Here is a 16,475-nt window from a genome sequence, read left to right as displayed (position 1 = left end):
GAGTTTATGGTGTTGTCATTGTCTGAAGATAGGAAGGGGCAGTACATGTGCAAGATTTTAATTCAATGCAGGCTGCCACCAGGAGGTATCGATGGGTGTTAAAAAGTTACCCAACGTGTGAATCTTAAGGTCCGTTTTGTTGCAGCACGCTGGACCAGTTGCTGTGGCCACATGGCACAGGCTTGCAAGAGTTACAATAGTTCAGGCGAGATGCTTGCACCAGCCGCAGTGGCGAGTGAGGAAGGGGAGTATTCTGCTGCTGTTGTGAAGGCAGAACTAGCAGGAGTGGTAGTTGCTGCGGTGTGTCATGGGGAGCTCAGCTGGAAATACAGATTTTTTTTTTTAAGCTCCTCGGTCTCCATGGTTGAATCTTTGCTTAAAATTCATGACCTTAACTTAGACACGTGTACAGGCAGCAAAAAAAAAATGAAAGCACAAATGATCCAATGGGTTGGGCCAGTGTGGCTAGAATGGCCTGAAAGTGGCATAGCATATCAGTTTCCGGAATTCTCCAGGAGGAACCATTCTTTCTCGAGAAAGTCAATCAACTCAGGCTTATTGAGCTAAGTGGGAAAACTCAGGCGTTGTTCCTGAATATCTCGCAAATGCTGTTTTTCTCCATCATGAAAGATGCTCCTTTCTGCTGGACAGAAATGCTTTAACATGGAGTGAAGATGAAGTAATGAGTAATAATTGCCATTGGCTTTATAGCAAGTTGAGTACCTACAAACTGCCAGGAAAATGTGCACCAGTTTACACAGCCATCAGAACACTTTGTGTACATATTATTTCACTATCTGTACTTATTTTAATTATTATTGGCATTCATTATTTTATTAGATTGGGTATTAACATATTTTGAGGGGGCAATAAAAGGTATCGCATCAATTAAATGTGTGTGTATGTGCGTCTATGCATGTGTGCGTGTGTACGAGCATGCGCATGCGCATGTGCATATGCCGCTTAATTCAACCCTCTGGGTCCATTCTGCTTGTAATGCTTTGTCTTTGATTTCCCAGGTTCATGATAGTGAAAGGCAGGCACCATTTAAACAGGTTTGACTATATAGAGTTATGCCTTCTCAAATAAAATAGTCCCACATGCTGGCAGTTTAATTGCCTGTGATGTTTGGCTGAGTTTTGATGTCGTCCTCCCTGCGGGAAGACATTTTACGGGATATCATTGTCCTTTGAAGAGGGTAAAATTACTTCAGTTCAGTACATTCAGTCAGTCATAGACTTTTAAGTGGAAACTGACCCATAGGGTCACATACAAATATTTAGCCATCATACACAGGGGATCAGTATTACCCATAGAGGTCTTTAGCCAAAATACACGTATGAACTTTCATACTATATCTTTAGTTGTCATTCTCAGGGGAACTCTTACATTTACTGACAATAGGTATTAGACAGCAAAAATATGTATCTAATGCTATTATACTTATTGTGTCTTACTGACAGAGGTCTATAGCTATCAGATAATAGTCTAATGTATTCAAATGTGCAGCCATTAGGCACTTTGGAACTGTGAAAAGATTTTTATCCATCACACATATTGGGACATTACTTGCTCACAATGATGCCTCTATGACTATTTTATTCCCTCCTCATAACAAGTGTTATTGCTAACACTTACATTACCTAACGTGTTTCCATTCTATGTATATTTTATGGCATTGCTACATTTACTCCCGTAATCACCGGATATAGCATGTTGGATTTTAAAGGATTTCATCTGCATATTGCACCTCCTCCCTCTCTCCCTCACATATTATTCTGTTTGTAGCACATAGCAGCATTTATCAGCCATCCCTTATTTGTGTTAAATCCCAGAAAATTGCCTAACTGAAGCCAATCTCTCTGAGTTGAATGGGTTTTTGCACTGATTCTCTGATCTTCAGACTGACAGGTGAAACACACCCCCGCCTCCTGAGACTGTGCATCTCTGCAGCCGAAAGCACCGCCAATCTGCACACTTCTCTATTCACCCCGACATTCTGTCTGCTCAGGACCCGATACTGGCCTATTTATTTAAAGGCAATAAATATTTAATTTGCGAACGTGTTGGGGAAGATCACACGAGCTCTCACAAAGGACCCACAGCTGAATATGCAATGCTCTGATGAATATTTCATCATCCCATTTCACCAGCCCCCTGTTGACTTGCCATGTGCCGCTACCCAGCGCTTGCAAGAATTAAACATGTTTTGCTTGCAATATTTATTTGTTAAAAACAGTAAGTGCCTCGCAGAATGGCTGCATGCTGGATGCAGCTGCGCCTTGTGCCTGATTCTTACGTACCTCAGCAGTTGTAATATTGGCTGTGACCCAGAGTAGCACAAACACCTGGTGCAGTGTCCTAACTCTACCCATATAAATCACTTACCTAAATTAATCCTTTCACAATTTACGCCTTATTGTCACCACCTTACTCATAAGCACTGCATCTCAACAGGTTTTCATTATAAGACATAATTATTCTCATTATTAATTGATATGAATTATATGTATCGTACATTTGGCACATTAATATCTGTCTGAAATGCAGTGTACAGCATTTTTTCAAAGCCATTGCACAGGGCTGCCAAATTATTTCTTGAACCTAAAAAATTGAGATAATCATGAAAAGAATTCAGCCATTATACTAGCACTACAAGTTTGTGTCAGTGTATTGCAGAAAAGGGTATTGTATGTATTAAGTTTAATTGTTCTTATTGAAGGAGGGCAGCATTGGCAAAAGATGTCCTGCCAACATTTTGAGTCAATAGTAAAAATTCACTGGAGTAGTAATACTTATTTAGCCATAAGTAATAAGAAATAAACATAATAGAAATAAACATAGTCATCATACTGGTAAATTTGACACTGCATTGATAGAGCTCTGGTGTCCCCTGTTGAACAAAGTCACACATAAACAAATCCATAAGCACCCTCATTTCTCAGATGCAGCCATGCAAAAAATGGCATGTTATGTCACTTCATGAACACCTGCCATCCCAAGCATGTTTCATCATTTTTGTGCTTATTTTCATGGAGGAGGAGAAGGAGAAGGAGGAGAAGGAGGAGAAGGAGAAGGAGGAGAAGGAGAAGGAGGAGAAGGAGGAGAAGGAGGAGAAGGAGGAGAAGAAGGAGAAGAAGGAGGAGGAGGAGGAGGAGGAGGAGGAGGAGGAGGAGGAGGAGGAGGAGGAGGAGGAGGAGGAGGAGGAGGAGGAGAAGAAGAAGAAGAAGAAGAAGAAGAAGAAGAAGAAGAAGAAGAAGAAGAAGAAGAAGAAGAAGAAGAAGAAGAAGAAGAAGAAGAAGAAGAAGAAGAAGAGCTGCAGCTTCTTTTAGTTGTAAACCTAGACCCTGGTGGTAGGCTAATTGTGGGAGTATGAAAACCAAAACCTTTCAATAACGAAATATAGAAACTCTGGCTCTGGCAGATATTCCACTCACGACATCTAACATGACCTTGTGTTCATGTATTGAATTTGGGCCCCAATCTTTAGGCTTTTGAATTGGAAACCACTTTTTATATTTCTGTGTCTATTAACTTGAAAAAGCAATGAAACTTATTTTCTTTAATGAACAACAAAATTCAAGGCCAAAAGACCTTTGCAAAAAAAACAAAATTCTCAAGGGTGAAGCACTGCCTTCCACAAAGCACATCACAGAAAAGCTACTAGTGCTCATATGAAAACAAATTGTGCGTACTTTACATAAGTGTGAATAAAATGTGTGCGCTAGAACAGAACACTTAACATGGATGCTTGTTCCCATGCTTGGCTGTGGCACTATTCCCTATATGATAAAATTCATCAATAAAGCAATTGTTTGAGCTCCCAGCAGACTGTGCTGTGCTGCTGCTTGTAAAATTTATGAGCGGCAGTAGAAACAGACAGAGAATGGATCGAAGAGGGTCCCTGAAGCGGCAGGAAGAGAGTCGTTAGCAATAACAACACAATCAATCACATCTCATGCTCACAGGGCCCTAGGTCCTTCAGCAGGATGTACACATGCATTTCTACCTCCACATGTGTATTTTGGACTTTTAGTTTATGAAGTTGTTTTTGTTTATTTCATTTTGGTAGGTTTTTTTTCTCCTTTGGGGTTGGGAGTGTGTTGGCGATGGGGGGTTGGGTGGTTGTGAGGGGGCAGGTGGTTAATATAATAGCAACTATACTCAGATTCAAAATGGGTGTTACTTCTCAGTTTTATCGGCGCAGATGGTTTCCTCTCAGCCCCATCGAACCGGTCTGCTCAGAATGTTTGGAATAATTATTTATAGATGAGAGAGTGAGGTTTGCTGATCTCACAATGGGCTGATCTTCAATGAACAGTCAATCATTGACTCTTTCGAAGCTCCACCTATTTATAATAATACTGTTAGTATGAGTGCTATTTTACACCTTACATATTTAATAAGTCTTTCCAATCCATCACTTCATGTTTTCATGATTCAGTCAATTACATGTTATTTTGTCAGCATTTTATTCAATGGGAAATCTTTTGCCATGGATTTTAGTGCAAATTGTACTGGACTTGATGGATGGATAGAAGAAAACAGTAATCCATTATAAATATAACTGCACAAGGCCAGGAACCTGCTATGCAGATATGTCCACACATTTCTGCCTGTCATGTATATGAAATGTGAGTGTACTGTAGCCTAAGTTCTATTTTAGAAAGACGTGTCACATTCATCGCCTTTGGTTGACACCTTCAGCCCAATCCACTCCTATCCTTACTGGTCACATATTTCATTTCCTCTCACTTCCTGTTTCCAGCAAAGGCAGCACAGCATGGACTGGTTTAGCTGAGCAGACCTTGAGAAATGTTTTGTGGAGGTACACGGAGGCAGCCACATATTTATGACTACCGTGACACAGAGCATCATGACGCCCACCATCTTAAGGCTGCCTTTTAAGGTTGAGAGATAGAGCCCATTCTCTGTGAATCTAGTGAATAACCAAATAGCTGGTTGTCATTTATTTCTCTGAACACTTTTCTCGGTGGGTGAATGTATCTCAGCTCAGCCCCAGGTTTAAGCATGTTCACGCTGGAAAATAATTTGTGTTTGAAATTTACCTCTGACCTCTGTTACATATTGTGATAAGCTGACACTGTTAATGGTGGTGAAGAGTGAAACCTTATGTTTTGACTCACACTTTCTGTAGTTTGCACATTCTAAAGGGCTGACCGGCAGGGCTTGGCCGCTGGTGTGAATAGATGGCATTAGTGGTGCATTGACACAGGGGTAGATGCATTACTAAGACCTGCTGCGTGGTTGACTGGTCAGGTGTGGGGATGGCATTGCTATAATGCTCTATCTCATTCAAGCTAGATAACTTTAGAGCAATTGCAAGTATTGAAACTACATCACCAACGTGAGAACACTTCCTCATTCAGATACAGCAGGCATGCATTAGTGCACATTTATCAAGCTCTTTTACACTCCAGGATCTGCTCAGCTTTGTTGTGGGAATCTGAAATGCTGCTGGATTGAAAATATATTGCACTACATATTTGTGTATATTAGTTTAATAAGCAACATTCTGTTGAATTTTCCTAACCATGTGTGCGTTCATTTACTCACGCACTTGCATCTATTGAAAATCCAAAATCAAAAATCCATAAACCAGTATGCGCACTGCATACACCCACATACAGACACTGTCATAACGGAGCAAAATATTCGTTTGGAATCAGAGAACAGGTTTGGCAGTAAGAAACCTTGGGTTTGACCCAGTAAGAAAACTGCTTTGTGAGTATTCTGTCAGAAGAAGAAGAAAAAAAAAGAAAAAAATCATAATCCGCTGAGATTTGTTTTTGTTGTGTAGGTTAAAGTATATTTGCTGGGGCATGGTATAAAATGTCTCATTTCACAAGTTAGATGGACTTCATTTGAAATGAAACCTACACACTTCTTTAATTGGAGATAAAATGCTGGAATTACTGAGACACCGGTTTTATAACTTTTGCTATTGATTGGTGTCTGGCTCTGAATATTTCTCAGACTGACTGTCGGCCAGCACAAAAACTGCCAGATTCAGTTTTTCACACCATGCACTAATATTTTGTATTGACCTGACAAAAGAGATCAGAATGTCTTCTTTATTCCCTTTCAGTTTCCTTTTCCTTTGTTTTAAATGAATGTTTTGAACTTTTAAATTTTGAAAAGATATTTTTAATGAAACAAGTGATTATACTTGTCTGGAGGATACTCTAAAGGATAGACTATTCCCTTTGGATCGGGGGATTATTTTTTTTGCATACTGTTTTGGCTTTTTTTGCCATGATTAATGAAATTTAAATTAGCAGCAAATGTTTTCTTGTTATATATGTATTCTGGTGCTGTTCCAAGACATGTCCAATATTTTATTGATAGCTTTTTATAACCGATGGCTAGAAATAGAGTGGTTGCTTCAGTTCACCACAGACCCTCCAGCAATCATTGCACACAGACCCGTCGCTGGGGGGGTTGATTGGGGCAGTCGCACTGGGCCTTGCACCAGCTTTTTTTGCCTTTAAAGGTGGAAGCTGGAATATGATGTCAGACATGTGCAAACGTGGCAAAGATGTGTTGTTGCGAGCAACTGTGAGTTAGCGTCACACCTGTTTCACAGTGCTCCTTTCTCTGTCTGACAGAGTGTCACCATTCAAGCATAAATCCTTACTCCCTTCCTTTGCAATAATGCCTTGAGCATCCACACACATTGCCTGGCCATGAGGCAAACTTCTGCATAGACAAAAGAAGATAAAATATTCCTAGTTTTATGTACAGTATATTGTAGAATCTCATAGAAGATATAACAGATGTTATTCAGGGGAGATATCAGCAGAAGTCATTAACTCAAGGGGCAACTGTTCTTGATTTAAACATTTTAGCTAAAAATATATTCTATATCTAGCTGGCTAGCAATAATAACAATAATAATTTTCATTTCTACAGCTCTAGTTTCATTTACTTAATTTACAATCATAAGAATTAGCTAATGAATTAATTGAAACCTATTGTCCCTGAGGGAATGTGTCTGCACACAATGAGCACAGCATAAAACATACAAAATATGTTGCACACAGTGCAAATCTATCCCAAAACACAACTTTCTGTATTCACGGCAAGGTTTCCTGTCAGTGCAGCCTCTCAGTTTTTAACGATATCTGGTATCATCCCGCTTGTTTTGCTTATATTCTAAAGTCTACCTTTAATACATTTCTAGATGTGCACACAGAACATGATTTTATTATATTTCCCTGACATGATGTGAAGAAAGAAGTTGTGTGTTCCCTGCAAACGGATTATTCAGATTGTTGGCACAGTAGATAATCAAGGAAAATGAATGAAAACAGGTTGAGACCAATGATCCGATTTAAGAAATTTTCCTCCCCGTCTATTTTCAGCTCACCAGCTGCCAGTGGTCAATCATATAGGCCTAGAAAATCTAACATACTGATATAGACTGTATGACAGCATTAGAAAGAATTGTAGAATAGTCCTTTTTCCTATACGTGACCAAATGTGATAAGTCAAATTTTGGTGGGAGCTTTGGCACAGGTGTTTTTGCATGGTGCAGCTGGAAATTCTAAATATGTAGATATTTGAGGCATGACTGCTTTATAAACCTTAAATCCTAATCAAAATGGTTGTAAGCTACTCCAAATACTTGAAACTATAGTATTCTGTTATTGGCTATTATGTATCAGCAGAGCAGCGTAGGTTAGGCTGTGTTGCAGCAATAGTGGAAGGAGCATGACGAATGCATTTTTTTTTTTTTTACAATGTATCATGCCTTATAAAAAATTAAAAAATAATACCTGTGTCACACCTGTATGTAGTGCATTGTGATAAAGAACTTGCGCTGCTGACTTCGCACAGGGCCTCACATATCACACAGATATATTGTGGGACCCACCACGGGTCCAGCACACAGTTTTTACCCCCTCCTTCACCACCACATCGTTTTCTTACAGAGAAGATGTAAACTGCATCAGACATTGTTTACAGGTATTTTCTTTATGAATCTGGCCCCCACCCCCAAACCAGACTGCCAGTATAAAAATTAAAAAAAACAAGATGCACATGTCTATGATACTCATAACTTGACAGGAATAAATACATTTAAAATAATAATATCCATAAAACAACAACAACAACAGTGTGTGTGTGTGTGTGTGTGTATTAAAAAAGGAGACAGGGCTATGGTATTCATAGATAGTTAAATTAACTTTGCCACCATATTTGTAAAATCCTGGTTGTCTGTGTTCCTACATCCTGTCCAGTTATCCTGGTCAGACAGTCTCATGGTTAGTACACTTGCCCTTGGCATGCTCACAGCACATGACAGTATGCTGCTCATCACTATCCCTGAATAACTAACAGCATGACCATGGTACAGGGGAGGATTCTGGTGGATGGGCCCTGGAATCTCAGCCACACAGCGGGCTGAGATGCTACCAATTCACTTATATGAATTTACAGTGGTCCATGGGGGACCATGTTGGAGGACCATGGTGTGGTCCACAGGCAAAAGGGGGGAGGGGGGGGGGGGGGGGGGGGGGGGGGGGTGGGATAGTAGGGGTGTCTGGAAAGTGAACCTAAGCCAGAGTGCAAGGTGCTGCACAGTCTGGAACCTCAGTCCTGCCCTACAATGGCTGCTCTGCACAACTGGGGCAGGAGATACAAAGCTGCTCCGCAATCAAGACCATGCAGCAGAAACTGGGTCAGGCACAGTAGAACTGCAGCACAGCCGTGACCGTGGTACTTTGAGTGAGGGGTGGCGAGGCGTGCAATCTCCAATGCAGTGTAAACTATTATGACTGACTACTGACTGGAGCCAATGATAACCGTTGTATCAGAAGGCCAGTATCTACTCACTGAGCACACCTCCGTTTACCAACGTTTACTGTTATACTTGATAAGGCTTAGCCTAGCTGTCATTACGTAATGATAAAAATAAACTCTTAATTTATCCAAGTTTTACAGAATATCTTTACCTTTTCTGGTGTTCAGTAAACATTCAACTGATACTCCAAATGCAGCTTTTAAATGCACTCATAAGGATGCTCCCAAAGAACATTCTTGCAAATATATGGCCAAATGTTTAGGAATATATATTTTCATCACATTTAAAGTAAGATGGAGATGGTGATTTGAAAATGTTTTATTTATTTAACCCGGTTAGTCGCTTGAGATCCACATTCTGTTTTATGAGAGAGACCAAGAAGCATCTGAAATACCTGTTACAGACGATGACACACATTAAACATAGAAATGACAACGACACACATTTAATTATTTCTTTTTTTGAATCATACAATAAAACTTAAAAAGGAGAAGTTATGGAGGTGTAGCATCCACTTCTCTTCATAAGGAATCATAGGCTTTGGATTTGCATATGCCATTTATTTTTTATTTTGATTTCTCTGTCAACTGGCAGTGAGTCTTTGAATTACTGTATTTATCTTAATTAATGTCTCCATGCAATTTCCCCAACACAGGGTTTCATTGGGTATTCCCAAGTTACATCTGTAGCAGCTCTTGAAACCACCCTGGGTAATGAACTAGAGAAATTCTAAAGACACCCAGAGGAAATAAAATACTTTTGGCTTGAAACTCACCATAAACAAATACCAGCACACCCACAGCTTTCACATGGGGCTGAATATAGGCTGAATGTATTGTTAAATTGCAACTATTTCTTCATACAGCAAATTAGCAACAGACCAAGTGTACAATTATAATATAAGTCCAAAAACTGTACACGCTTTTCTGGGTTTCTATAGCTTAGTAGTAAATTGTGTGCAGTATGAATATGTCTTTCTTTTACTGTCAACCAGAAAAAAGCAACTGTATTAAAAAGAGCAACATGCTGTGCCATGATTTATGTACTGTCTGCAGTCACTGCTCCACAGGTCTTTCTCCCCTGGAATAGTGTGCTCTTTCCCTCCATAAACATGTCTTTTGATATAGGAGAGGTGTATGTTGGATTGGTGCATGCAGCCACTCCCAGACTCAACCTCCTTGATCAGATTACTACACAGCACAAAGCTGCCACCAGTGTTTAAAGGACAGAAAGGGTATGAAAGGAAATAAAAGTTGCTATCCTTTTGCTCACAGAGAATGGGATCCCCTGATACTTCAACACATGAAATAAATGATTATTGGATAAAATTCTTTCCACAGTGAAAAGTTTTCAGCTTCAAATTGAGGAAGCCGGCCTTGAAATTGCAGTGTTGTGATGTCGCCCTCCAGGCCTCCCTGATTTAGCAGCTCCTGCAGAACAGCCTTTTTAAGGTCAAAGGCCAGGAAGGCCAGCAAAAAGGCCACTGTCATTAAAGTAGCCTTTGAACAGGGCTTCTTTTTTCCATAAAAGCTGTCACTATATATATATTTTTTGTAGTCATTATGGTTTCTTTTTTGCCTCAGTCCTTCAAAAGTTCAGTCACTATGCTCGTTATGAACAGAACACAGCTGGCTTGGCTCCAGACAAACCCTGCTGTGTGCACTGGGACACAACGTTGAGTCAAAACACAATCCCTCCTGCTGATCCTTCATTACAAACCAAGGGCAAAGACATATCATCTGTGCCTACTCACAAATTTCATCCTGAACTGCTTGTACACTTGATAGCTGTAAACTGATGTTTGTCAGTTCAGACCAACTTCATGACATGCAGCTAGTCGATGTACTGTGAAGACTATATATATACATATATATGATGCAGTATATACAGTGAGTGCCATAATGTTGATTTAGTTGATTTGGTTCTGTTCTCCACAATTTTACTTTAATAAAATTCACCACAAATAATTTGCATGAGGTTGAATTGCACATTCTCAGCTTTTATTTAATTGAATTTTATACATTTTGGTTTCATCGTGTATAAATGACAGCAGTTCTTTCTTATAAATAGTCCCCCATTTTAGGGCATTATAATATTTTGGACAAATGGCTTCACATGAGTTTCTGATGAGCTATGTGTTTAGTGCTTCCTTAGTGCAGACATTAGAGCTTTCATCATCTAGTTTTGATTCTACCCTTTTGATTACCTTTGAAGTCTGTTACTGACATTTGTCAACATGAGGACCGGAGTTGTGCCAGTCAAAGTCTAGGAAGTCTAGGCCAACCAAAACTGTTTGGAACATTATTAAGAAGAAATAGAGCCCTGGTGAGCTCAGAAATCACAAAGAGCCTGGTAAGCCAAAAAAGACCTCTATGTTGATGACTCACCATAATGAAAAAAAAACTCCCATGTGCTTTGGGTCATTGTCTTGTTGGAACCTGCATGTTCACCCTAAATGTGAATCTCTTGAGGACTGAATCATGCTCTCCTTAAGGATTTGCCTGTAGATAGCCCCATCCATCTTACACTTGATCATCCCAGGCCCTCCCCCATAACAACATGCTGCTGCTGCCACCATGATGATAGGGACATTGTGTTGTTTGCACCATACATAGAATTTTGCTTTCTCAGAATTGGCTTCCGTCTAGGCACACTACCAAAGAGACCAAATCTGTGAAAGAGATTAATCTGTGTTGAAGAGATTGTTGATGTCTTCAACTCCATCAATGACCAAGCTGGCCTCTTGGTCACTTCTCTGACAATTGACCTTTCTTGTTGAGTTGCTCAGTTTGGTAAGACAGGCTGATCTAGACGGTCTATCTTAGTAGTGTCTGGGTCATGTCATATTAATTAATTAATTAATTAATTAAATAGACTTAACAGTACTCTTAAGATAGGTTAAAGGTTTGGCAATCTTTATATAACCTTCTCCAGCTTTATGGATCCTAGCACTGTCATCTTAAAGTTCCATGGGCAGTTCTTGTTCTTCAAGACAGAGTAACTGATCTGGGGCTCATTTCCTGTGAGTTTCAACATGCAAGCTGATATCTGTGAGATGCAATAGACTTCTCCATCTTTTTTGGCAATTTATTTGAACTGTTAGGTCTCCCTAGTAGACCTAATATAGCATACACTTTATTGTAATGTTAGGCATTCTGTTATTTGTAGTGTTCAAATCAAACCTATCCACTGTCATCAAGAAGCCATCCATCATTAATGTCACCTGTGACAAAGCGGTGACACAAATCACTGATGCTCCAAATGTAGCTGCTGTGTGTGCTCCCAGTATACCACTCTGTAATTGGCTTCACGCACAATCAATATGTTTATGAAGTTGTACCCTTTTTCTACACAAAAAAAGGATGTTCGTTCTCAGGCAGTGGCCTGCTGGGAATTTGCAAACCATCAATTATACCTTGGAATTTTGGGAGACCAAACAGTGGATGATATTTTCACTTTACACCTGTGTTGGGGCTTGGGAAATTGAATGAGATCAGTATTTACAATGTATAGGGGCACATCTGGACGCAGAGGCTTTGGTTAGCCCAAAGCATTGTCTGACAACCCTGCAAAAAATCTGCCAGTTACAATGAAATGCAGAGTTGTCTTTTTCTGAGCTAAATTCTGGGTAATGAGTGTACTTTCACATTACTTTCTAGAAGTACATTTAGATCATGGTTTTAAAACACTTAACGGATACCAAAAGGATCCAAAGTTTAGAATAAATGGTATATATTTTCTTTAGGTTTACTTAAAATGAAAAATGGACAAAATTATTTTTATAAAGTTCTTAAAATATACTTTAAAATAAACTTGAAGTACTTCCAACCACCCATTACCTATACCTGCTTACTCCTGGTCAGGGTTGCAGGAGGTGCTGAAGCCTATCGCAGGTTGCATTGGGCGACTTATACTTAAAAAAAGACGAAAAAAAGAGAAACTTATATACTAATTTTTGTGAGGGAGCTCTTGAAGCAAGACTGGTAGGGCCATGCTCCTGTTAGTGACTGACCTAAGTTCTCTGTCAAAAAGGTCAAATAAACACAATATTTGATGCCATGGAAATCTGTATCGTTCAGTCAACTCATTATCTCCGTAGTCATTTAAACAGTGCACACTGCTTGTGGTAGAAATGGTTGATGTGATGGATTTTTTGGGGCACAAACTCCAAACTTGACAATGTCCATATGCAACTGTACTGCTAACAGAACCTTGTTTATCATTTGAAAAATAGAGGGTGAGACAACAGTTTCATTTAATCAGTCCAGGCTAGATTTCAGATAAAATCAAGAATGTTTTTGTTCCCCTTTACTGCACATGTGCACTGCTGACTGTAGTAAGCAACATTTTTAATTTTATTATTTATTTAATTAACCCCCCCCCCCAAAAAAAATAAAAATAAATAAAAATAAAATAAATAAATAAAAATACAAATTACATTGCGTCTGATGCCTCAGAGAGGGTTTCACAAGAATGCAATTAATTGGGAGGGAAGTGTGCAGTGGGTCAGGGTTGTGTTGTGAAGATCTTTTTAATTAATACCTCTGGGTTTCTGAGGTCTCTGAGTGAGGAGCCATGAAAGACAAGCACTCAGTCAACCACATCGCTCCTGCAGTGAGAATTCCATTAGCATTAGCCGAGCATTTCCATTCATTCTTTCCGGTATGTACATATGTTTCTTTACTGTGGGTAATATCTATTGTTATACAACAGCTTGGCTGATTACTCGATTCTGATTGGCCAATACATGTTCCAAGGGTGTGCATTAATTTAAATTAACGGGACTACTCAACCTTATAACAGTTCTAAAATCAATGTACTACAAAATCCAATATTCTAAGTTAAACAGCAAAATTCTTTTGATTTTGAATGAACATTACATTCTACATTACATTGCTCTCTAAGTCAAAAATATTGTTCAAACAATTTGAAATATTGTTGGCTAATATTTCAATTTTTACACCTGGTGTGATGCCAAATTCAATAGTCCACTCAAAAGTGAATGTGATTTGTCTACACTGTGACAGAGGGAGGAAACTTTTATTGAGTTATGATTTCATGCAAATTTCTTAAATAATGTAATGACAAAAATAACCAGAATTGGTGCTAATTGTATAATATACAAATGAGAAGGAACTAAATCATTGTTTCTTCCTCCTACTTATCCCAGGGGATCCCAAAGTGACCCCAGGCCAGTCGCTAGATATAATCTCTCCAGCATGTCCTAAGTCTGCCCCTGGGTCTCTTCAGAGCTGGACATGCCCAGAATACCTCCAAAGAGAGGCACCCAGGGGGCAACCTTATTCAGTGCCTGAACCACCTCAACTGACTCCTCTCAAAGAGGAGGAGCAGCAGCTCTACTGTGAGGTCCTCCTGGATGGCTGAGCTCCTCACCCTATCAAGGAAAGTAAGCCACGCCATCCAGTGGAGAAACTCCATTTCGGCCTCTTCTATCTGCAGTCTCACTCTTTCAGTCACTACCCATAGCTTGTGACCATAGGTGAGAGTAGGGATGAAGATTGACTGGTAAAGTGAGAGCTTTGGCTTTTGACTCAACTCCTTCTTCACCACCACTGTCTGATATGAATGCCCCAGAGTTTCCCATATGCACAAGGTCATAGTATGATGACACCTAACATCTCTATGCCACCTCTGTGTCCCCAAAAACGGACACACTCCAGACCTTGGCTAAGCCTTGAGATCTTGTCCATGAATACCAGGAACAGGAGAGGTGACAAGGCACACCCTTGGTGGAGTGCGACTCCCACATTGAACAAGCTGATTTACTGCTAAGGATGTAAACACAGCTCCCGCTCCAAGTGTACATGGACTAAACGGACTGCAGCAGCGACCCCTGCACCACATACTCCCACAGCACCTCCCACAAAATATCCAGTGGAACAGGGAATGCAGTCAAATTCCTTCTCCCCATCAAAAGAACACATGTAGACTGGATAAGCAAATTCCCAAGTATCTGTGAGAGGGTAAAAGGGGCTGCTGTGCTGGTTCCATGGCCTGGAGGAAGCCTATAATGTTCCTCCTGAATCTGAGGTTAGACTAATGGACTGAGCCTCCTTCCCAGCACCTTGGCATAGACTTTCCCAGGGAGGCTGAGGAACGTGATTCCCAGGTAAAAGGAACACACCCCCCGGCCCCCTTTTTTTAAAGATGTGAACCATCACCCCTGTGGGAAAGGTGGAATATTTGGACAGAAACTGAGAGCAGTGACATTAAATGGAAAATGATCCAGCAGTTCATATAAATAAGTAAATATACATATGCAAATACTGATTAATGTCACAAATATTTTGTGAAATTTTGTAAATGTAATGAGGTTGGTTTCTAGATGTTTTTGCAATATTTATTTATTTATTTATGTATGTATTTATTTATTTATTATTTTTATTTTTTTGTTTTTACTCACAACCGGCAGGTCCATCGTGGGGTAAAGTCTATGTAGTTCCAAAATGTTCTGTGTACTAGATATTCCTACTAATGTCAGCCTTAGTATGTAGTAAACAGTACAAACCAACATAATTGGTATACCAATATAGTTTGTCAGTATTCCGATTCAAACAGGGTCCAAGGTTTCAAATGCACCCTGGTTGGTGTTTATAGGTTCAGTGAATGGGCTGTTATTAGCCAGCTCAGCAGGGTGTGAGCAGGCTGGCAGTGCAGGCCATTTAAATGGCCAGGTTTTAAGCTCCAGCAGTTTCTTCTTATTCTTCTTTATTTATTTATTTATTTATTTTTATTTAAAAAAGCATATTGTTGTCTCATGAAATGTAGTCTCTGAACTGATAATGATGGATATTCAAAGAAAAGTTCTTCACTGTGGCCAAGTTATTGAAGAAGTTGATAAAAGTGAATGTTCAATGTGAAAAGTTGCACCTTTGTTGAAGTGGAAAGCTTTCAGATATTCAAACCATATATTTTATTTATTTTTCCCCAGTGGTGGCAAACATGTTGGTGGTGATGAACTATGTACAATAATTTTGCCACTCGTTTAAATGAATTGTGTTAAATAAACAGCAGTGCAAGTACATTATAAAACAATCTGAGGCCCATGGCAGAATACTCACAGTTGTATTCTGTACTTGTAAGTCCCTTACAACACCAGGGCCCTGTTTCACAAAGCAGGATTACTGTGTTAGCTGGATAACTGTGCTGAAGGACAGACTGAACAACTTAATTTTTGCATTTTTTCTTTCCAAGATATTGCATTTGTAGCACTTTATTTCTACCTAAATTATGAATATAATCTAATCTAAGTCAGTCAGTATTGTAAATGGTACAAGTGTCTTCCTTCCAAGCCATTTTCACGTCTTTGTGATGCTTTCATCTGGAGTTATAAAGCCTTAAATAGAACACCTACTAAATGGGTGAGTATTGGCCAGATTTGGCATCAAGAGGTTAATGCATTTATTTTTGAAAGGGTCCCAAACACCCTCCTGGGAAGCACTGTCATATAATATGGTCTAAAAGTTGAATAATTGAACAATCACCCCTGTCAACCTGTTTCGAGTCACCATGGGATAACGTGCTAATTGTTTCAATACGATTAAGGTGAAGAGTTTTCCACTAGGACCAACAAGATCCACCCATATTTTTTCCACCATTTTGGCCATTTTCAACATTGCAGTAGAAC

Source organism: Anguilla anguilla, chromosome 13, assembly GCF_013347855.1.
Source record: "Anguilla anguilla isolate fAngAng1 chromosome 13, fAngAng1.pri, whole genome shotgun sequence".
NCBI lineage: Eukaryota > Metazoa > Chordata > Actinopteri > Anguilliformes > Anguillidae > Anguilla > Anguilla anguilla.
The sequence above is the reverse complement of the archived record's forward strand: the minus strand, read 5'-3'. Positions refer to the sequence as shown.